The sequence below is a fragment of the Uranotaenia lowii genome, chromosome 1, assembly GCF_029784155.1.
Source record: "Uranotaenia lowii strain MFRU-FL chromosome 1, ASM2978415v1, whole genome shotgun sequence".
NCBI lineage: Eukaryota > Metazoa > Arthropoda > Insecta > Diptera > Culicidae > Uranotaenia > Uranotaenia lowii.
In genome coordinates, this window is record NC_073691.1 from 211,203,876 (window position 1) to 211,228,354 (window position 24,479).

Here is a 24,479-nt window from a genome sequence, read left to right on the forward strand (position 1 = left end):
ATGACTCAAAAACAGCAGGTAATCAACTTTTTGATTAAAATGCAAATGGTTTAACGTTTATGGAGTCATAAAGGAGCTAAAAATGTGCTTGTTCGTTCTGAAATTCACTATTCACGAAGTGAAGATGATTGATTCCATGAAGGTAGGGAATATTAGAGAGCAAATAAAAAATTTCGGTTGGAGAAGTGAAAAACAACTTTTTTTTACTAGTTCATCCAGCTGACACACCTGACTTCATTCCTGCTAGAGAAAAAGCTGCCCGCTGTAGAAATAAACAAAATACGGTGGTCAAATAGTGCGCAAAATATTGGATTCGCTAGCGGGGAGATATTTTGAAAAATTACGTAAGTATAGTAAACCAAACTCTTTACCGGGCATTCGGCAGGTTTCTAACCAGAAACTTTTTGTTGACAAATTTTGCCTGGATGTTTCGGAGATGAACAAAGAGAAAAAATTGAAAAATTTGATGTCTAGCAGTAGCACTTGAGGTGGCTGACGATCTGTGAAAGCTGCAAATCAGACAGTGTTACATATCTATTGGCACAATGAATGGCTAAACAAACATAGAAGGTTGCCTCCAAATGCAATATTTTTCCCTGAATAATACTTTCATGGATTCTACAAAGTTGATGCTATGTTATGGTGGATCTGGAATGGTGCAATTTACCAAAAACAGAGGTGGAGTGATTTAAAGTTCAATATGTTGTTTTTGTGTCAAAAGAGAACAATCTGCTGAAATTGTCATGACTTCGATCAAATTAAAAGTTTTGAGAATGTTGGACCGAATGTTAAAAGGTCCTTAATAACACAAAAGTTTTGAGTACTTTTGAAAGACAAGCTTCAAAAAATAAAAAAAAGTAACCAAAACAAACCTTTATTTGGAAAAAGGGTGCTGGATAGTTTCAATTCATGCGCCAAAAGTTATTCACAAAACAACGTGTTGCATTTTTTTCGAACACACAATATACAACATCATCAACACATTTTAAATCGAAATTTTTGTTCTTGAAATTCCAAGTACAACAATTTTTTGATCAGTTTTTCAATTGAAAATGAAGGAAAAGAATGTTAAATAAAGATGAATAATGAATAAAAAATATTATCATTTTCCTTACAACCTGACCTGACCTATATCGCGCGGACCTGGTTTGTGGTATACCTATTTTTACCCCCTGGGGTCAAATGACTCCGAACCTTTTTTCGCTAAAACTATTTTGTTTCTCAACAAGAGCGCCGATGTGGTCTAGTGGATAGGCTGGCGCGAGTCTGGTTTTGGTATGCCAAGCATACTGGATTCGATTCCCGGTATCGGCAAAAAAACTTTTGTGTTCGAATCCCATAAGTGGTCGACAGGTATGATGTGTTTCCTCTTAAAATTGACTTTATAATAAGAATGTTCAATCAGTTGCCAGCTGGCCAGGTATATACACGGATGCCGGAATACCTGTAAGTAAACTAGCCTACCTGATTGACTCGTTCTTCCAAAATATACCTCCATCAACACAACACATTCACTCCATAACAGTGCATACGAAGTCATGAGATCCGGGTATGGTGTACGCGTTGCATTGGAAATGAAAATATACGTAGGGGAAAGGTTTCCTAAATGGGCCTATCGGGTTAAATGACCCTACGGCTGTTTGATGAAATGGCTGACTAGACAGCTTATCTGACCAATGCATTTTGAGGGTGATACGCTTAGAACATAAGGCAAGAAAGAATTTTATGAATTTATAAACTCAAAAAAATTTAAAAAATCATACAAAGTTTTGATACGTTTTGATGTAATATTTCGACTTTTAAAAATTATACGTAAAGAAGTTTAAAACCAAAACAAGGATAATTTTTGTTTCTTACTCAAATGAACTTAAGAAATTAAACATATTTCAGCTTTTGTGGAGGTTTAAAAATGATTATATAGTGGAATAATAGAGTGTTTTTGTATGCCCTCATCATGTTTGTAAAATGCCTCCATCCTAAAAAAACAGGTTAAATAGCATAAATGAATGGTTTTTATCATTGAACCTTCAAATCTAAGCTCTGAATAACATCTTAAGAAAGAATTGAAGATCTAAAAACAGATTTGATAAAGTTTTTCTCATGGATAACTTGCCTCCATAATATGGCAACCCTAACTTTTGTTTTATTCCATAAAATTATAATAAACATAGATTTTTATAAAACTTCAACTTTGTCGTATGGAAGTTATTACTTTCTAGCAGTTTCAATGAAATTACACGGAAATATTGCCCAAAAAACAGAAATTTTGTTCAAAACATAAATAGGCGCATTTAGCCCGCACGGTTTGAGGTTCGGCATTTTAGACAACACTTACAATAAAATCGTTTTCTTAGAAACAGAAGAAAATTTTAACATAAAAATAACTCCATTGTATAGAAAACAGCTGCCTGCTCACGTGTATATAGTTTTTGTACACATATTCGATGTGATATTTGATTAAATCAGTGTTCTGCTTAATAGGCGCATATAGCCCGCTCCTCCCCTATATATTTTAATTTTTTTGATCATGGCCACAAAAAGTGGAGTAAAAACCATACTTTTAAATAAATCAACCACCAAAGCTGTTCCAGTTTAAAAAGAAATTTTTTGAAAAAAGAATTGGATAGCTGACGTCATTTTGAGATCTGTAGATTTATAAAACACGAAAAACAGACATATTGACGACAATTCAAAGGAAGCTGATTTTCTAACCTTTTTTCAATCTGTATTTTTTGAGATAATTTTTGTAACGAAAGTCGTTTTAGCATAGGATTTTGAGTATGTTAACGCAAGGTTCGCGCAATAATACTACATATGCAAAAGAATGGCCATTTCATACCAGTTATAGTGATGTAAATACAATTGAATCAGTACCCAAAATATGTTAAAATAAGCACCAATATTCTTAGCACCTTGGAAAATGTAAAAATTATTGCCTTGTGCCATGAGTGGCAATTTCAAATGAATGAGGTTTGCTTTACGTACATTGTAAAAAAAGTCTACTTTTTTATGTTTCATCGATCATTAAGGCTTATTTTCTAGTGTCTGAACATGTTTTGATCAAATGAACCAAAAATCAAGTGAGTCCATTCCTGATTCGCTGTTCGAAAACCAAATTAGAGGTAAAGATACTCTGAATTCGCTGTCTATAGTTGGGTTTACCAAGAGAAAAAATTAGCATAGCGAGGAACTTCTCGCGTTGCCTATTTTTTAACATTATTCAAAACTTTTGGCGGTCCAGCCCACCCAACTTTTTTTCTGCTTAACAAAACCGTACAAATCAAATCACATCTCATTTGCATGAAGAATGGCGAGAACAGAAAAAATTAAATCAGAAATTGTATATTTGCACTGAGGTACACGACTGTTTACATGGAAAAAATTCTTCACCACTGAGTTTATTTTTGTCAAAACACGTGACAGTATTTTTCATTTTTTGAAATTTGAAATTCCAAATTTAAAACCAAATGTTTCCTCGAGCTAGCATAATAAACATTTCGGCAGAGTTGCCTTCGGTTCAAGGTTGTGTCAACATGAAAGACGAAACATGATGAAAAAAAAGCTGGAGCTTTTTGAGCGCTCTGCTCGGATGGACGATGAAAACCCATCATCCGGTTTGGATTCCTCGAACCATCCTCATTAAGGCCGAACAAACAACAACAATGAAAGTATCAAAGCATGAGCTTTGACCTACCGAAAGACCGGCCGACCTACGCCCTTCTCCGGATTTTATTTAAACGGATACAGTTTCTCTCGGAAGATAAGCTCGATGGGAACGGGAAAATCTCTGAGCTTGAAACGAAAAACAGAAGATAGGGTATGAGAATTTCCTGCACCCTTTGGCTTCTGACAGATAGCTTTCCGTGCAGTATGGATTCCGTTTTGAATAATCTGAATCTGATCAGCTTAGGGGTTTCGGAAGATTTTTGGAAATTCTTGACAGATGCTGAAAGTAGGAGGGAGAAAATTCAAAACGCTCGTAGATGGCCTAAACAAGGAAACCCTCTTTGGTGAAACGGTGAAAAATCCAATTGATGATAATGATTTACCGAATTGAGATAAGCTGAATTGAAATTGAGTGTTCTTTAATTTGGCAAAATATTTGTGTACTTTAAGATTTGATTCCGAACTTTCTAATTAAAGTTTTTTTTTATGGAATGAAATTTGAAAACCATTCATTTTTCACCACCATGAGGTAAAATTTTTTCAATCTTATTCCAAGCTGAGTCCAGAACATTTTCACACATCGATATTGGATAAACATTGACTGCCAGGCATTCCTTTATTTATCCATCGAATCCCCAGCTCATGAAAATTTGTTTTGCTGGCTTAGAAAAATTCTTCCGGAAGCAAGCGTAATCCTCACATTTTCATGCAAACAACCCATATGATGATAAATTCCGGCTGGGACCATTCCGATTCCTCTGGTGGGCTTTATTTCGGCATCCTCTGTCTTTACTTTTTTATGTCTCAGCTCGCACATTACTTTGCCAACAACAAAAACAGCAAAGTAGAGAGAAAAAAAGGAAAAAAAAGAAACACCCAGGTGGGTCACGGTCGGGGAAAAATAACTTCATCTTTCCGGGATTCGGTCTTAATATTCAATAGTCGTACCGATATACATTCGAATGGTATTGCCTTTAGCAAAATAAAATCGATTGCGGCCGTCCAGAGTTTTGGTCTGCGCCCACAATCGGAAGCTGTAACAACATCAAAGGCACATAGAGAAATAAGCAAGAAAAAAGCCTTCGAACTTGACCAACTTTCCCTTCAAAATTACACCTGATAGTGGGTAGGGGTTTGTGGTTTCCTTGTTGAGTTTTTTTTCTTCAAGAAACCAATATTGAAATTGCAGTTTCAAAGTAATTTTCTTATTTTATTTGCATTTCAAAGAAACTGCTTGCAAATAAACATCACTCGACATTTAAGCTTTTTACCCCAACTTACTCTTGCAAACGCAGTCAATTCCACACGCCAACACAAGTAAATATTTAGGACGCACAATCCAGAATGAAGCATTTTTCCTTAGTTGGCGAATGTGCCACATCCAAATACAATTTACGGAAACGTTGAATGTTGTGAACCATTTGGATTTATTTGCTCGATTGTTATTTTGACGGAAGGAAAGCGCTCATGTGTCACCGTCTCAGGATCTTTTCTTGCCGGTTTCGTACTTGAACTTCATTACGATGAATGTAAACAAAATATATTGGAAACAGTCTGGCGAACATACGCTTATGATGTAATCTTGTTGGGAAAAAAATGTACAGAGTTGTCCTCCATTTTTGCAAAGCGTTCCAAGCCGTCGCTTTCTTCAACCGCTGATATGCTATTTACCTGTCTTGAAAGCAAAACGGAAAATTCACTCTCTGGAGCCACTCGCTTGGTCGTTTTGTAAACGGTCTTGCTTCTCGCGACTGTGGGTTTCATTTAATTTATTTATTTCCGTTATGATTTTTTAACTTTCCTTCGTTCCGAAGGCTAATGCAATTCGAACAAAAAAAATTGTTACAGAACAGAACGGCACAGTGTAGAAAAAGTTTTCGAGAACAACCGATGCTGAGGGTGGCTCCAGAGAGCGAGATCATGGTGGGAAATAATGAGAAAACGATTACGCCTGTTCTCGTTCACACATTCGCGTTTGCCAATCTCCGGTGCTAGGGTGGAAAATAAAGTGAGACTCAGTTGATTTTACTTGTTTTTGCATAAAAAGAATAAAAACCATCCCAGCTTATTTCCGCGAAGCTTCAGATCAATTCCAGAGCAGATAAAGATGATAGCACAAACAAGAACAAAGCATCTACTGTACGGCACAGGTTTTCTGCCCCAAAGAAGTAACAGAGAAAACATTTTCTTCCTAGACGCTCTTCCATTTTCTTTTTTCTCCTTTTGTTTTTAACATCCAACGCTCTGGGCAGTTCGCATCAGGATGGCGCTCCAGCTCGCAAGATTCCATTACACAGTGCGCAAAAGTCTCCATGTACGTAATTTATGTACCGTTTCGTGTGCTGACAGCCAAGGTGGTTCTCGGAAGGGAAATTAAATTTTGTTCACGGGAAATTTCATCCGAGAAATTATTCCGATGATCAAATGCCGCTCTACTTAGTGGGAAAAAAACTAGCTAGGTGATGCAACTTCATGCAGATTTATTCGGAATCATCTGGCGGCCATAGGGAAATATCAGTTGACATCAAACAATGTAAGCATTTTTTTAACCGATTTCAATTGACTAACAATTTTGATGATAACATTCCGGATCACTAGAAATTGATTCAGAGCCGTTGAACAAATAATCAAATTTTTTTTTGCTTTAGTATGATTTGAAAATTCATTTGTTTGAGCGAAAAAGCCGTAATTTTGAAATGCTGAAGTTTGCTCCTACACGCCCGCTGCGGAATAAAATCCTTTTGTGGATTCCATCTCATCGAACCACGTATGGCTACTACAATCCAATAGACACATGTAACCGTTATTTAAATGAGTGTTCTAGAATTTTTGATTTTGGTATGTCTAAGCTGTCATTTAAAAATAGGTTAAGACATCTCTTAGCACAACAGGTCTGTGCGAAACAATATTTTTTCGAAGACTAATAAATAAATTTTGTTAGACCAACAATGTCTTGAAATTTTTAAAACACGTTTTCATAGCCTTTTTGACGCAAATGACTGACGGTTAGTTTATTGATGAAATAATCAATATCTAAATGTTAAGAACCCTTTGAAAATTTATCCAGACATTTTATCATATTTTCTCCAAACTCTATCATTCTTGAAAATGGATAGTATAGAATATTAGTGATAGATTCCGAAACAAATTCCTCTGAAAGAACTGCAATAATTTTTTTTAAATATCTTAATTTTGAAACATTTTGTTAAACTTCAATCACAATGTTTTCCTTCTTTAATCTGATTTTCTTAAATTAAGTCTAAACAATATTCGAAATGTTTTCCTTAACCTGAATAAATAGTTCATTGTAACTGATAGGCTACGTTTAAGTTAATAAATTACAAATATGCAAAATATAAAAAATTATCTGTTTACACTAAAAGGTCCAAAGTGTTTTTCTCATTTTGGAATTGAAATTGAAGAGAACTGCAAATTCTTGTTAACTAACTTTTTGCTCAAATAATGAAAAAGAATCTGCGAAGGCGAGGAAATATGATGTCATCAAAAAAGTATTCAAAGTATTTCAGACTTTCATTTAAGACTTTTAAGTCACTCCCGGAAGAGATCGTTAGCCTGGTTAGGGTTTGCCCGGCACGAGAAACCCATAAAAGGGTGAGTTTTTCCTACTTCTGCAACTCTTCTCCTGAAACGACCGCTCCAAAAAAAAAAATGCTAAAAAGTGCTCCGCCATAGGCCTACTTCAGTAAAAATTCTAAATACCCATAAAATTCAAATTGATCATGAACATATTTCAGGTCGGTAAAAAAGATCTAATCTCGCCGCTAAGCATCAGCCAGCAGTTCACCATCTGCCAAACACAGAGCTTGATCGCTTTTCGCGTTTATGTCAGTTGGAATCAACTGAAGTTCAAGGCTATCCTGAAAAAATACTCTAAAAAACGTTAAATGCCTTAAACAGATAATAAGATAATATAAGATCAGGCTTTAACTTTGGGGCATTCCACCGTTTAGCTGACTACCTATATCCAACTTAAATCATTGAACTTAAAGTGCTTAGATATAATAATTTATTTATTTATTTATTTATTTATTTTTTCAACGAACCCACACACATAGGATCTCAGTGAAACTTCATATTTCTTTAAAGAGATCTTCTTTCCTTAATTCTAAGCGATCGAAGCTAAATTCTAATCTTTCGAAGTAATGATGGCTAGCATCTTACACATGCTAAAACCACCAGACCACAGAAAGCGTACTATGTATGCCCTGACCGGGATTCGATCTCATGAACTTTGGCGTAGATGACTTGAACTCTAACCACTACGCCAAAGCCGCTGGCTTAAAATAAATTTTATTTAAAACTTCAGATGACATATTGGAATAGACTTAGTTCAACTTACGCACTTCAAATTCCATGATCGCTGGCGTGGCTTAGCAAAACAAGTTCTACTTCGCGGATGGTCGCTACTCCGTGATCGATCTAGGCCGTCAGTTTTGTGCAAGGTCCAAAAAAATGGTGCTTGGGACTTACAGTTCATTCACAATGCACAAAACTCATGCTCTCCCTTTGAAAATGATCAATGAGAGATGAAAGAGGGATTGTCATTAGGATACTTCATAGGATCAATTAACAAATTTTTGTCCCTTTGTATTTCAAATATTAATTTTGAAAAATTCAGAAACAAAAGTAAGTGAATACCACCAATTATGGAAACCGTCTATACGTCTGTGAATCTATATTGAAATATCCAAGGAAAGGGTTTTGTTAGTAGGAGAGAGGTTATATCAGGATCCATTTTGGTGAATGGTGCGATCAAGTTTCCTACACCTCCTATACTCCTAGATTTGTCTTAAGGAAACTCCTATTTCTATCTTAGAGGCAGTGATAAAAAGTTAACAACAAACCAAAAAAATTGTTAAAATGTTCTTTTAACTAACTTTTTTTTCCTAATTCTTCTTCCTGATACACTAATGTGTATTCAAAAACGATCCTTTAAATTGTAGATGCTTCTATCAAACTTCGAGTAATATTAAAAAAAAAAAATTCTTAAATTATCAAAGTTTTGTTAATGGATGAAGTAATCCTCCTTTTTGATCCTCTAAATCTTTGGGGAATCCCACCGTTCATTTAAAAAACAAATCTTTAAATAAAAATTCTTTCAACAAAAAAAAAACGTTTATTCCATCTCGAGAGATTCGAGGGTTAAGATTTTTAGAACGTCACTCTAACTGCTCGAACAAATAAGATGGTGGTGCTGCGGGCTGCTACCATTCGTTTAGGATTTAGTGGAAGGGCAAAGGTAGAGTGAGCGTGCATTTCTCTGACGGCATAAAATCACTTATATAATGGGGTCAATGACGCGATGGCATGGACACAATTTCAGTACCTACCAAAATTTATACGCATATACGCAAAAGGTAAGGGCACTTTCGGAATTTGTTGATGATTGTTTTGTAGATGCAAGCAAGCTGAACAGCTGCTATAAGTGTATCTTTGAGGTTTCTCCAGCTGATTCGGAGATATTTTAGGGTGAGGTTGCTAGATTAGTTTATCCGGTTTTATCCGGCTTGGCCGGATATTTAACATAAAATTTAGAAAAAAAATTGGTCCGGCCCGGATGCCCGAATTTGATTGGATTTTGCGGGTGTTTTTTGATTCTCATTCCCATATCAAACATTAAAAAAATTGTTTAGTTTTTTTTTATTTATGCGTCCTAAATGAAAATTTTTTGAAGGTTTCATAAAAATAATCCCGAAAGGGTTTTTGAAAGCCTAAAATACAATTTAAAATCTCCTGGTAAGTTTTAATGAAAATATTTTCACGGCGTTTCTCTTGATTTTTGATGAGTAATTGCTACGCTTTGGCCAAATTTTCCCAGATGTGGCCTGGATTTTGGGTGACAATATTGAAAGCAAATGCCCGGATTGTGGCAGGTTTTAAAATGAAATAGAAAGGATTTGTCCGGGCTGGATACATGCTGAGAAAAATTCTGGCAACCTTATTTTAAGGACTACGGTGTTATTTCCGGTCTAAATGGATGGTATTCGGTATAGACATTCCAAAGATTGTTTTTTTTCCGAAAATTTTTAAAACAAGTTTATGGAAAGAATATTGTAAAAAAAGATGTTTTTTTCAAGCCTCTGTTTTCTATGAACTATATTCCTCCATAAAAATTTTCAAATCATTTTTCTCATAAGAAACTTTGGCAACTGCTATTAATCTTCGTACCATTGCATCTTCTTTTTCGAGACGACACCAGATTTCGACGTTTTAAGCATGTTTAAGTCTTTTGGCATCAACATTAAAATTTATGTTTTTCCTATTTCTTTAGGTCCTCCCTTAGGTGATTTTTGAAGGTAAAAAACCGATACTTTGAGCGCGGCACCCCTAAATCAAATCCGATTGAGCTGAAATTTTGCACATGTCAGTTTTTTGTTCCAATTTACAAAATGTATACAGTCGGTCTTCGGATTTCGACATGGCCCATTTGGATGCCACCCTAACAAGGATAGTTCGAAATAATAGAAAAAAAACTTAAAAAAGCAATACTTTTTGTAATATTTTGAAAATAATTTATCTGTTTGAATTTTTTTTTCAAAAATCGGTAAGAAATAGGTTTATTTAGCCAAAAGTCAGTAGAAAGTTTCCTCAAAATTCGGTTTTGATGCCGAAAAATCGCTATGTCTGGCATCGCTGGCTTCAGGTCTTCAGAAAAATGCAGCCGTCTATTTATTCTTTTACCGGAATTGCGTAAAATGAAGACTTCACGAAGTTTCCCGACAAATTTTCTTGGACAATCCATATTTTCATGATAGTTCGGCTTTCACCTGAAATTCTCCCTTTCCTTTAAATAATTTAAGTCCAGATGTTTCCAAAGGAAAGCAAGCTGCAAAATAGATAAAACTTGCACTCTGATGTTTTCATCGGCGATGCAGTTCCACCCAGGTGGGAGGTGGTTTGTCAGATAGTGACAAATAAGGCGGTTCAAAACCTGCACTTAAAATATTTGTTGTTTTCCTCGAGAAAAACTCGTCTCGACCAGAAATCAAACTCGAGTCATCTGACTACTTGTACGAAACCTTACCAATAAGCCAAATCGTCAGATGAAACTAATCAAGCTGTAGCTCTATTATTCGTATGGCTTCATCGAATTGAATTCGCTGCTAGATTTTATGGCAGAAAACGCTCTTCGTGCCCCGATTTATGGTGCCTACACTGCCCCAGAAGGGGTTCTCATTATGCCCTTACAGTGACTGATTTTCAGCTTTCTGCAAAAAATTATATGTGCTTCTTTAAACCTTTTTATCTACTTTTTCAAGTTTCAGCCTGTTAGGAAGTAGACTTGTTTAGTGTCTGAATACGAAACAATGATTGAACTTATCTACATATTACAACAGTTTTCTACGGCTTTATTAGCGTCTTTCTTAACATATTAAGGACAGCGAAGCAATCTTATCCCGAAAACACCAAAATTTTGCATTCTATATTTCAGGAACAACTCAACCAAATTCTTCAATTCTAGTATCTTTGAGTTATCAAAAGTGTTGTACAGGAATCAAAGAAATGATCGTTTTTTGTCATTTATACTTCTCATATGCACAAACGGGACGGAAATGCACAGCAGATTGAAGCTAAACCCTAAAAAAACTTGCTTAAAACTCGTTCATTATTTTTTTGCCGGGTTTGAAAAATAACGTTTCCATGGATTAGACGGTGAAATTCAATTGATTTGAAGAACTTAGTCAGTGGTTATTCCCGATAGTATTCTACTTCCTAACGCTTTCACGAGTTCATTTGTATAGAAAGAATTTTGATTTTGTCCTGAAAAGCTCTAAGACTGATGTATCTAACTTTATTTTGGCTTAACAACTCTGTAAAAAATTATATTATTAGAATAATTAAAAAACTTGATGAAAAAAAATTAAAAATAGAGGTTTAATAAAAAAAAATAAAAAAATAAATAAAAATAGAAAAAATTATAAAAAAGTTAGAAAAAATTTAAAAAAATTTAAAAATAAATTCAAAATAACTAAAACTTAATTAAAAAAATGGAAAAAAAAAACATTGTTCCAGACCGTTACTTCTTATCTCTCTAGGCAAATTAGTTATGTGCTGTTAACGGGAATTTATCTTTTGGCATTGAATAAAATCATTTCAACCACACTGCTTGTGTTTTAAGAAGTTTTCCTGGAAATAAAGCCAAGCTGTTGATCTTAAAGATTTCTATTCCAAAAATCAATAGTTTTGAATTATAAAAACAATCTGAGTTAAGATTTTCTTGTGCGCTTTCAGAACTGGTGTCAGTCTGAAATATGCTAATATTTGTTCATTAGACCAACCCTAGAGCAACTTTCACTAGCCTGCCTTGCCCGTCCCAACTCTATATTCCCCCCTCTCACTGTTACCCGAAGATGCACAGCTAAGCAAATTGTTTTATATCTTTGGGGCCGTTTTATTTGCACAAAACGTCATCTTACCAACGACAAACAAACCTCCCCAACGATTCATCCGCAGAGCCATTTGCCATCCATTACTGGCGTCGACGAAGAAGACGACGACGTTGCTCCGGGTACCTTCTTTCTTCGGTCGAGATACTGAAGCCGTGCTGTGAGCTTCAGCCCAGCCAGAGTAGAGGAAACTTGTGACGAAGCAGCTGTTACATCGTCCTAACTTGACTTAGTTGGTGTATTTCTTATTTTTTGCACTTCTCGGCCACGGTTCCTTTTTCATGAGCCTTGGGGGTGTCTTTCCTTAACACAGTATTGAGTCGATCGATAGAAATGTTGAAATAAGGTTATCTCAACATAAGTATTTGAATCAAGGTGCTAGCTGCAGAATTCAAACCAATGTATTACCCATCAACTGTTGCAAATGTTTTGTGCACTACTTTATTCGTTCGCCGTCTGGCAGAGATCCATCGGGGAATGGACAAGGGAGGGATAGTTTGCAGATATCATATTGAAGTTCCCCCGCAGGATGACGCCACCCTGAAGGCAATGTCTTCACTTCGTCTCTTCACAGCAATTGCCCTTGGGCAAATCAATTCCGCTTTCGTCTTGACTCCTCACATCCCGCGCCTGTCGTCAATTGGATGTTTAGGCCATCACGATGGGCTCAGGACTTGGTGTTCCAGTCCAAATGAAGATTTCCCTCAAGGACCCGAGGGAGCGCCAGAAGAAGATTCCACAAGCTGTTCGCCCATTCGTACGTACATGGATGGGTACGATATAATTTATGTCGATTGCGTGATGATTGCACCGTTCGTTTGCCTCAGCTCCAGGATTTCTTCTTCTCGGACGTCAATTGTTGGGAGCTGAGAGTGACCACCAGAAGGCACACTCCTAGCAACGGTCAGGTCAGGAAGAAGGGATGCTTTGGCGCGATGGTGATGGCAATGATGAGTCGTAAAGATGGACCGACGACATTTACTATCTCAGACAATGCTTTATGCACTCAGGACTGCCCGACGACTGTGAGAGAAAGAGAGATAGAAACCGTCGGAATTATCCTGCGTGACAAGGACAGCCGCAGAAGACCATATGACCGGAAACTTAGCTCAAACGAGCGAAATAGCATTTATTCAAGACCCGGCCTCGTAACGAATATTCACATAACAGATGCTACCGGGTAAGCTTAATGTGTTTGAGCGTTGTTGGTCGTTTGGTTCAAGACCTGGAACCGGATTAGTATGTTAACATCAACTTCCTCCACCCTCACTCAACTATACCTACTTATTGGTCCCCGACAAAAGATGGATATGAGCGATATCTAATGGAATGGAGATGGGCTGATAAATTATTTCCGGAATTAATCATAACAATCAGAGGCACACGTTGCGTCTTGACCAGACTCGACTGGGGAAAGAATGCCCGCAATATGGATAACAATCCATTATTAAACATTTTATTTTGACTCCGTATGGAAATTTCATTGGGATTATTTTATTTGGAAGACCGGTTAGTAGTTGTCAGTTGTTAAGTTAAAGTATGCTTGCAGAAGAATTATTGGCTAACTGGAATTAATGTTAATCTATAAGGCCAGAACAAATTTGAAAATTCATTTATCCCTTCGAGTTAATAGCGCTATAAGAGGTGATACGATTCCCATTTTCAACAGTTTTACCTATCAAATGTTTAAATTTTCGAAGAGTTGTATTGAACAAGTATTGAAATCTTATAACTACGCCACAAATCCGGTCAAATATAAAACTCTCTTTTCAAGATACGATCAGGAACCATTTCTTACTAGCAGAGTTGCCCAAGTCTTTCAGAAGTTGAACAGAACCAAGTTTGTGATAAAATTGGGAAATATACACTAATTTTTCATAATATGTAGTTCAACGTATATAATTTTCTTGAATTTTATTTTATTTATTTTATTTTATTTCCACCTTCTTCTCGTTGATAATCATTAAAAATTGAATTGATCAGGCACAAAAACGACAAAAAACTACAAAACATACAAAAAATGACATAAAATAACAAAAAATGACTAAAATTGACTAAAAATGACAAAAATGACAAAAATGACAACAATGACAAAAATGACAAAAATGACAAAAATGACAAAAATGACAAAATGACAAAAATGACAAAAATGACAAAAATGACAAAAATGACAAAAATGACAAAAATGACAAAAATGACAAAAATGACAAAAATGACAAAAATGACAAAAATGACAAAAATGACAAAAATGACAAAAATGACAAAAATGACAAAAATGACAAAAATGACAAAAATGACAAAAATGACAAAAATGACAAAAATGACAAAAATGACAAAATGACAAAAATGACAAAAATGACAAAAATGACAAAAATGACAAAAATGACAAAAATGACAAAAATGACAAAAATGACAAAAATGACAAAAATGACAAAAATGACAAAAATGACAAAAATGACAAAAATGACAAAAATGACAAAAATGACAAAAATGACAAAAATGACAAAAATGACAAAAATGACAAAAATGACAAAAATGACAAAAATGACAAAAATGACAAAAATGACAAAAATGACAAAAATGACAAAAATGACAAAAATGACAAAAATGACAAAAATGACAAAAATGACAAAAATGACAAAAATGACAAAAATGACAAAAATGACAAAAATGACAAAAATGACAAAAAATGACAAAAATGACAAAAATGACAAAAATGACAAAAATGACAAAAATGACAAAAATGACAAAAATGACAAAAATGACAAAAATGACAAAATTGACAAAAATGACAAAAATGACAAAAATGACAAAAATGACAAAAATGACAAAAATGACAAAAATGACAAAAATGACAAAAATGACAAAAATGACAAAAAATGACAAAAATGACAAAAATACAAAAATGACAAAAAATAACTAAAATGACAAAAATGACAAAAATGACAAAAATGACAAAAATGACAAAAATGACAAAAATGACAAAAATGACAAAAATGACAAAAATGACAAAAAATGACAAAAATGACAAAATGACAAAAATGACAAAAATGACAAAAATGACAAAAATGACAAAAATGACAAAAATGACAAAAATGACAAAAATGACAAAAATGACAAAAATGACAAAAATGACAAAAATGACAAAAATGACAAAAATGACAAAAATGACAAAAATGACAAAAATGACAAAAATGACAAAAATGACAAAAATGACAAAAATGACAAAAATGACAAAAATGACAAAAATGACAAAAATGACAAAATGACAAAAATGACAAAAATGACAAAAATGACAAAAATGACAAAAATGACAAAATGACAAAAATGACAAAAATGACAAAAATGACAAAAATGACAAAAATGACAAAAATGACAAAAATGACAAAAATGACAAAAATGACAAAAATGACAAAAATGACAAAAATGACAAAAATGACAAAAATGACAAAAATGACAAAATGACAAAAATGACAAAAATGACAAAAATGACAAAAATGACAAAAATGACAAAAATGACAAAAAATGACAAAAATGACAAAAATGACAAAAATGACAAAAATGACAAAAATGACAAAAATGACAAAAATGACAAAAATGACAAAAATGACAAAAATGACAAAAATGACAAAAATGACAAAAATGACAAAAATGACAAAAATGACAAAAATGACAAAAATGACAAAAATGACAAAAATGACAAAAATGACAAAATGACAAAAATGACAAAAATGACAAAAATGACAAAAATGACAAAAATGACAAAAATGACAAAAATGACAAAAATGACAAAAATGACAAAAATGACAAAAATGACAAAAATGACAAAAATGACAAAAATGACAAAAATGACAAAAATGACAAAAATGACAAAAATGACAAAAATGACAAAAATGACAAAAATGACAAAAATGACAAAAATAACAAAACTGACAAAAATGACAAAAATGAGAAAAATGACAAAAATGACAAAAATGACAAAAATGACAAAAATGACAAAAATGACAAAAATGACAAAAATGACAAAAATGACAAAAATGACAAAAATGACAAAAATGACAAAAATGACAAAAATGACAAAAATGACAAAAATGACAAAAATGACAAAAATGACAAAAATGACAAAAATGACAAAAATGACAAAAATGACAAAAATGACAAAAATGACAAAAATGACAAAAATGACAAAAATGACAAAAATGACAAAAATGACAAAAATGACAAAAATGACAAAAATGACAAAAATGACAAAAATGACAAAAATGACAAAAATGACAAAAATGACAAAAATGACAAAAATGACAAAAATGACAAAAATGACAAAAATGACAAAAATGACAAAAATGACAAAAATGACAAAAATGACAAAAATGACAAAAATGACAAAAATGACAAAAATGACAAAAATGACAAAAATGACAAAAATGACAAAAATGACAAAAATGACAAAAATGACAAAAATGACAAAAATGACAAAAATGACAAAAATGACAAAAATGACAAAAATGACAAAAATGACAAAAATGACAAAATGACAAAAATGACAAAAATGACAAAAATGACAAAAATGACAAAAATGACAAAAATGACAAAAATGACAAAAAATGACAAAAATGACAAAAATGACAAAAATGACAAAAATGACAAAAATGACAAAAATGACAAAAATGACAAAAATGACAAAAATGACAAAAATGACAAAAATGACAACAATGACAAAAATGACAAAAATGACAAAAATGACAAAAATGACAAAAATGACAAAAATGACAAAAATGACAAAAATGACAAAAATGACAAAAATGACAAAAATGACAAAAATGACAAAAATGACAAAATGACAAAAATGACAAAAATGACAAAAATGACAAAAATGACAAAAAATGACAAAAATGACAAAAATGACAAAAATGACAAAAATGACAAAAATGACAAAAATGACAAAAATGACAAAAATGACAAAAATGACAAAAATGACAAAAATGACAAAAATGACAAAAATGACAAAAATGACAAAAATGACAAAAATGACAAAAATGACAAAAATGACAAAAATGACAAAAATGACAAAAATGACAAAAATGACAAAAATGACAAAAATGACAAAAATGACAAAAATGACAAAAATGACAAAAATGACAAAAATGACAAAAATGACAAAAATGACAAAAATGACAAAAAATGACAAAAATGACAAAAATGACAAAAATGACAAAAATGACAAAAATGACAAAAATGACAAAAATGACAAAATGACAAAAATGACAAAAATGACAAAAATGACAAAAATGACAAAAATGACAAAAATGACAAAAATGACAAAAATGACAAAAATGACAAAAATGACAAAAATGACAAAATGACAAAAATGACAAAAATGACAAAAATGACAAAAATGACAAAAATGACAAAAATGACAAAAATGACAAAAATGACAAAAATGACAAAAATGACAAAAATGACAAAATGACAAAAATGACAAAAATGACAAAAATGACAAAAATGACAAAAATGACAAAAATGACAAAAATGACAAAATGACAAAAATGACAAAAATGACAAAAATGACAAAAATGACAAAAATGACAAAAATGACAAAAATGACAAAAATGACAAAAATGACAAAAATGACAAAAATGACAAAAATGACAAAAATGACAAAAATGACAAAAATGACAAAAATGACAAAAATGACAAAAATGACAAAAATGACAAAAATGACAAAAATGACAAAAATGACAAAAATGACAAAAATGACCAAAAATGACAAAAATGACAAAAATGACAAAAATGACAAAAATGACAAAAATGACAAAAATGACAAAAATGACAAAAATGACAAAAATGACAAAAATGACAAAAATGACAAAAATGACAAAAATGACAAAAATGACAAAAATGACAAAAATAACAAAAATGACAAAAATATGACAAAAATGACAAAAATGACAAAAATGACAAAAATGACAAAAATGACAAAAATGACAAAAATGACAAAAATGACAAAAATGACAAAAATGACAAAATGACAAAAATGACAAAAATGACAAAAATGACAAAAATGACAAAAATGACAAAAATGACAAAAATGACAAAAATGACAAAAATGACAAAAATGACAAAAATGACAAAAATGACAAAAATGACAAAAATGACAAAAATGACAAAAATGACAAAAATGACAAAAATGACAAAAATGACAAAAATGACAAAAATGACAAAAATGACAAAAATGACAAAAATGACAAAAATGACAAAAATGACAAAAATGACAAAATGACAAAAATGACAAAAATGACAAAAATGACAAAAATGACAAAAATGTCAAAAATGACAAAAAATGACAAAAATGACAAAAATGACAAAAATGACAAAAATGACAAAAATGACAAAAATGACAAAAATGACAAAAATGACAAAAATGACAAAAATGACAAAAATGACAAAAATGACAAAAATGACAAAAATGACAAAAATGACAAAAATGACAAAAATGACAAAAATGACAAAAATGACAAAAATGACAAAAATGACAAAAATGACAAAAATGACAAAAATGGCAAAAATGACAAAAATTACAAAAATGACATAAATGACAAAAATGACAAAAATGACAAAAATGACAAAAATGACAAAAATGACAAAAATGACAAAAATGACAAAAATGACAAAAATGACAAAAATGACAATAAACAAAACTATTAAAAAAACACGGAAAATTTTTTTTTATATGAGATGAGATGATAGAGAAAATGACGAAAAAGAGTTGTCTTTAAAACGGGTATGATTTAAAAGTAAAACTTTTGGGACTATGGTCTTTTGTATTGAGCGTTGAAACTTTCTTTACATTTTCAAATGTTGAATTATTTCACTAATAAAAGGGAACAATTATACATATTTTCCAAAAAAAATTCTTTTTCCAAAGTATGTTCTTTACTTCAAAACATAAATCTTTCAGTTCTCCGCTGCAGTCTTCATGATTGATGAGGTGTACCATAAAGTAAAAGCGACATTCGGTTAAGGTGTTTTATTGCGCGCCCATTCGCATATTCAGCAGCCACTCGCAGCACAAAGGTCATGACGTCACGCCGAGCGACACAAACATTAAGTACATACATACGCAAATGTACGTACATACATGCATACGAACGAATCCCAAACCGTCTCAGGTTAAATAAATGAATCACTTTATGATCCAACAAAATAAAAACCATGACTCAGTTACAACCGATTCGTACTCCATATTTCTGCCATTATTGAAATAAGTGAAATAAAGGAAGAGAAGAAGGAAGAAAGAAGCGAGAAAAAGCAGCTCGGAAATGTATTCAGGCCGAAGCGCTCTTCTTCCTTTGTGTGTCCTTCAAAGCAGCACACTCTTTACATAAAAAAATATGGTGGGAGCTTCCTTTTCCGTCTCCGAGCTTGTGTTGCTGATAAAGTGAAGAAGAATGTCGAATTGGGTTGGGGATGGTATCATTCCGCGCGTTTTTTTTTCGAACATGTTTCCTGACCTAGACGGTACCAGCTTTTCAAATCAATTTGGGGGATGGTAATGTTGGAACGGATTGAACGCAATCATACACCTCGGCTGTTTGATTTGGATTCGCGGGAAAATCCGTTTGCATGTTTGTATTTTGGAAGAAAAAAATGGAAACTGGAAGTCAATTCAATTTTATCTCTGGGTAAAAAAAAATCGAAATTTATCTTAGAATTAAAAAAAAGAATAAAAATCTGTTTAATCCGGAATTCATGATTGAGAGAAAAAAAATATATCCCTGAAAGCGATTAGTTCAAGTGTTTTGTTGCAAACGAACCAACCGGAAGTCGTGACATTCACCAAGCATGTTCAAACACACCTTCTGGTTCGGAAGTTAGGCTGAAGAAGTTTCAAATTGCGTGTCACTGAGCAGCATCAGCACGGGGCGATGTGAAATTCGTTAGCCTTCCCCCATTCAATCCTCCTTCACGTTTGAGGGGGAGTTTTCTGGGGGAAGACAGGGGCTGTTGAGTCATTTTTCGCCCTACGCAATAACTCCGATGCTTTGGAATCGAAGGGGAAGCCGTTCTTGTAGAGGATTTACGATTGAGGGGAGTTGGTTTGGGGAAGTAGCTTACAAGATGATTTCACCCGAAGTTTGTACCTACGCGCCTTATGCCGTGACAAAATGTCGACTTCACGATCCGTAAAATGTACGAGTATCATCTCCATTGCAAAAAGGTAAGGGGGGATGAAGCACGACATACATGCTCATTCCGATTGCTGCCAAATTGAAGATAAATTGGGCGTCTTGGCGTTCTACCTTTGCTTTTTCTGACCCAGTCTCAGAAGTTGAATTTGAAGCACTCGTCTTCGAGAGATTTTCCCGACTTGAAGGTAGTCCCTAGAAGTGGAAACCGATTGACTTTTGATGATCCCTCCTCATCCCATGTATGAATGAGAAGTGTGGGACGGGGAACGGAAATCATGAGCAGTTTCCTGGATGGCAATAGACTGGCAAAGTACACATGGACTACAATTTCCTGTTCCTGCTTGCTGCCTGCCTCAGAATTTGAAAAAGCAGGTATCAATCTTGGCGCAAGCTGTTTCCGGTTGCTAGTTGTGAATATAAGCTTGAAGTGGGAATTTTTTTCCCTGCTCTCAGCTGTTCTATTGCCACTAGTAGGTACTTGGTACTTGCATGTGCTTGTACAGAGGCAGGATTGCGTGCCGGAAACCTTTTTCAACGAGTGATCTTTTCCCTCTGTCTCTTTTGAGAGCCACTTCTGTGTTTTTATGTTTGATTGAACCTAAGCCAAGTGTTGAGCTTTTAAGTGTTTCTTTGTTGCCAATGTTGCATGCACGCTGTTTTGATCTACATTCATTTCGTGAGAAATAAAGCTGTCCAGAATCATTAAAACGTCAAGCGAGTAAATTCAAAGCATTAAAAACTTCCAAGAGCTTCCTTCTATGTCCACATCAAAACCCTTTCTTCCCTCAGAAGAAATATCCCTGTATGACAACGAATAGTCCAATCGTTCAGAAAAATTTGCGAAAGAAATTTGCCAATCCATTATTCAAACTTTTCATCCGAACGGCCTTCGGGGCCCAAATTTGTTCGTTCCCTTTCGTTTTGCTAACAGATTTGTTCTTCGATTTTAATACTTGGAATCCTTCCATTTTTCGGTCAGCCTGTTTGTGTTTGTTGTTGATTTAGGTTAGTCGGTCTGTCCCGAAAATCCGATGATTGTATGCATATCGTAAACAGTTTGCCGGGTCGAAGTTTTCCTCTTAGATTGGAATCATTTTTCTGAACGTAAACACACAAACACAACAACAACCCAAACACATCCGAACAGCCGATATGAGAAAGGAACGAGAAACTTTTTGACACATTAATTTGCCATTAGGCTGTTGAACCCAAATCTGGCTAGGGTTGTTGAAATTGATAGTTTTGAGTGGAATTTTATGAATGGCTCCGAGAGAGAAAAAGTTCACTTCAGGTCAAGCTCTGTTTAATGGGATTCATATGAATGTCAACAACTATTCGAAATTTATTTATTTTAACTCAATCGAAAAGAAAACCAATAGACATATCAACTTTAAAAGCTTACTTTAGAAATTAATAAATAATAAAGATAAGAAATTAGAAAATTCGAAAATGGATGTTGAAATACAACAAAAATTGTTCACAATTGTTTCTAAATTTTTAATAAAGAGGGTGGCAAATAAAGAAAGTCAAGAACATCAAGAAAGTCAAGATAGTCAAGAAAGTCAAGAAAGTCAAGAAAGTCAAGAAAGTCTAGAAAATCAAGAAAGTCAAGAAAGTCAAGAAAGTCAGAAAGTCAGAAAGTCAAGAAAGTCAAGAAAGTCAAGAAAGTCAAGAAAGTCAAGAAAGTCAAGAAAGTCAAGAAAGTCAAGAAAGTCAAGAAAGTCAAGAAAATCATAAAAGTCATGAAAGTCAAGAAAGTCAAGAAAGTCAAGAAACTCGAGAAAGTCAAGAAAGTCAAAAAAGTCATGTAAAAAAATTCAAGAAAGTCAAGAAAGTTTAAAAAGTGAAGGTAGTCCAGTTTATCAAGAAAATAGAAGAAAATCAATTGAACAAAAAAAAATTAAGAGAATATAAAAAATCTAGAAAATCAAGAAAATAAAGTGATTGAAAAAAATCAATCAATTCAAAAGAAAAAAAATTCCAAAAAATCAAAAAAAAACAAAAGAATATAGGAATTTATAAATATCAAGAAGATAAAAAAAAATCAAAAATAACAAAATAAAATAAAAAATCTAGAAAACAAGGAAATAAAAGAAAATCAGGAATATCGAATCAATCCAGACAATTAAGACAATCAAGTTTATCTTCAAAATCAAGAAAATTAAAATAATCCAAAAAGTCATGAAAATAAAAAAAAATCAAGAAAATCAAGAAAATTTAAAATTTAAGAAAATAAAATATATAAAAAAAACAAGAAAATAAAACAAGACAATCAAATCAAGAAATTTCAAGGAAATGAAGAAAATCAAGGAAATCAAGAAAATCAAGAAAATCAAGAAAATCACGAAAATCAAGAAAATCAAGAAAATCAAGAAAAATCAAGAAAATCAAGAAAATCAAGAAAATCAAGAAAATCAAGAAAATCAAGAAAATCAAGAAAATCAAGAAAATCAAGAAAATCAAGAAAATCAAGAAAATCAAGAAAATCAGAAAATCAAGAAAATCAGGAAAATCAAGAAAATCAAAAAAATCTAGAAATCAAAAAAATCAAGAAAAAAACCAATTAATACAATAAATAAAATCTAGAAAATCAAGAAAATCAAGAAAATCAAGAAAATCAAGAAAATAAAAAAAATCAAGAAAATCAAGAAAATCAAGAAAATCAAGGCAATGAAGAAAATCAAGAAAATCAAGAAAATCAGGAAAATCAAGAAAATCAAAAAAATCTAGAAATCAAAAAAATCAAGAAAAAAACCAATTAATACAATAAATAAAATCTAGAAAATCAAGAACATAAAGAACAATAAGAAAATCAAGAAAATCAAGAAAATTTAGAAATTCGATAAAATCAAGAAAATTTAAGAAAATCAAGAAAATCAAGCAGATCAAGAAAATCAAGAAAATCAAGAAAATCAAGAAAATCAAGAAAATCAAGAAAATCAAGAAAATCAAGAAAATTAAGAAAATCAAGAAAATCAAGAAAATCAAGAAAATCAAGAAAATCAAAAAAATCAAGAAAATCAAGCAAATCAAGAAAATCAAGAAAATCAAGAAAATCAAGAAAATCAAGAAAATCAAGAAAATCAAGAAAATCAAGTGTTCAGTCCACCAAGCGGACTGAAGAACCGGAGAAACAGCGAGAACCGAGAAAACCGAATGCGCGACGCGCGAGTAGCGAGAGCTATAAAAGCAAGCGGTCGCGTCCCCGCGAGGTGAGTTTTAATCCAACCGTCGAGCGAGCAACATCGTCTCGAGAGAGCCGAGAGCGGCTCAGAAAGAGAGCTAGCCAGCAGTGGGCTGCATCAAGGCCACCAGAAAGAAGCAGCAGTCAGCGTTGCTCGTCGAATAAGAAGAAGTGAAGTGAAGTGTAAATAGTTCAAGAGAAAATAAAGTATGAAGTGGATTAACTAAACTCGAGTTCTCTCTTTGCTCGCTCCAACTGCTGCTAGCCGATTCCACAACCAATCGGCTCTTTTCAGAGCCATCTTTAGAAAGAGTTTGGGATCACTGTGGAAGACAGTGATCGATCCGGCCTTGGCCCCAGGTACAGTCCGAGGACTTGCCTCCACCGGTGAGACAACAACTGAGGTTGTCTGGGAGAGACTCACTTCCACGAGGGGAATGAGTCCCATCGGTGGTTGTTTTCCAAGTGCCGCCCCGATAGTCCACTAAAGGTTGTTCATGGCCCAACATGAAATGGTCCTTCGAGCCGGATATAGAAGCCGGTACCTTCCGACGGAATACCTCCGTCATGAGTTTGAGTGAGAGTGGATCGGTGGCAAGCAGTGGCGAGTGGAGCGAAGGGAAGCATAGTACGAGAAGGAAAATGGCAACGAAAAAGGCAGAGAAGAAGAATCCGAGTCAAACGAGTACGAACAAGGTGCTTGAATTGCTGATCTACACCCGTGGCTTGGCCCAACGCAACGTGCAGCGAGTGCAAACCATCCTGATGAAGGCAGACGAGGACAAAGCTGAGCTGACCCCAGCTCAGCTACGAGTATACCAGCGGAGTGTGGACAGATCCAAGGCAGAATTCATCAGGCTGCAGTGCGAGATTATCGGCTGTAGGATAATGTACTAGAACTGGAAATAATAATAATAATAATAAATAAAAAAAAATATATATATAGATAAATTTAATACAATATTTGTCCGTTGGTAACCCTATGCACTTTTGGTCTGAAACCCATAGCAACGCGAACGCGCGTTCTGGTAA

At 33.4% G+C, this 24,479-nt stretch overlaps 1 protein-coding gene across 1 annotated transcript in view; it reads left to right on the forward strand.

Annotated features, from left to right (window-relative positions):
- Window positions 1–24,479, forward strand: part of LOC129738361 (hemicentin-1-like) — a 310,036-nt gene that overhangs the window by 17,558 nt on the left and 267,999 nt on the right. The window lies entirely within an intron of this gene.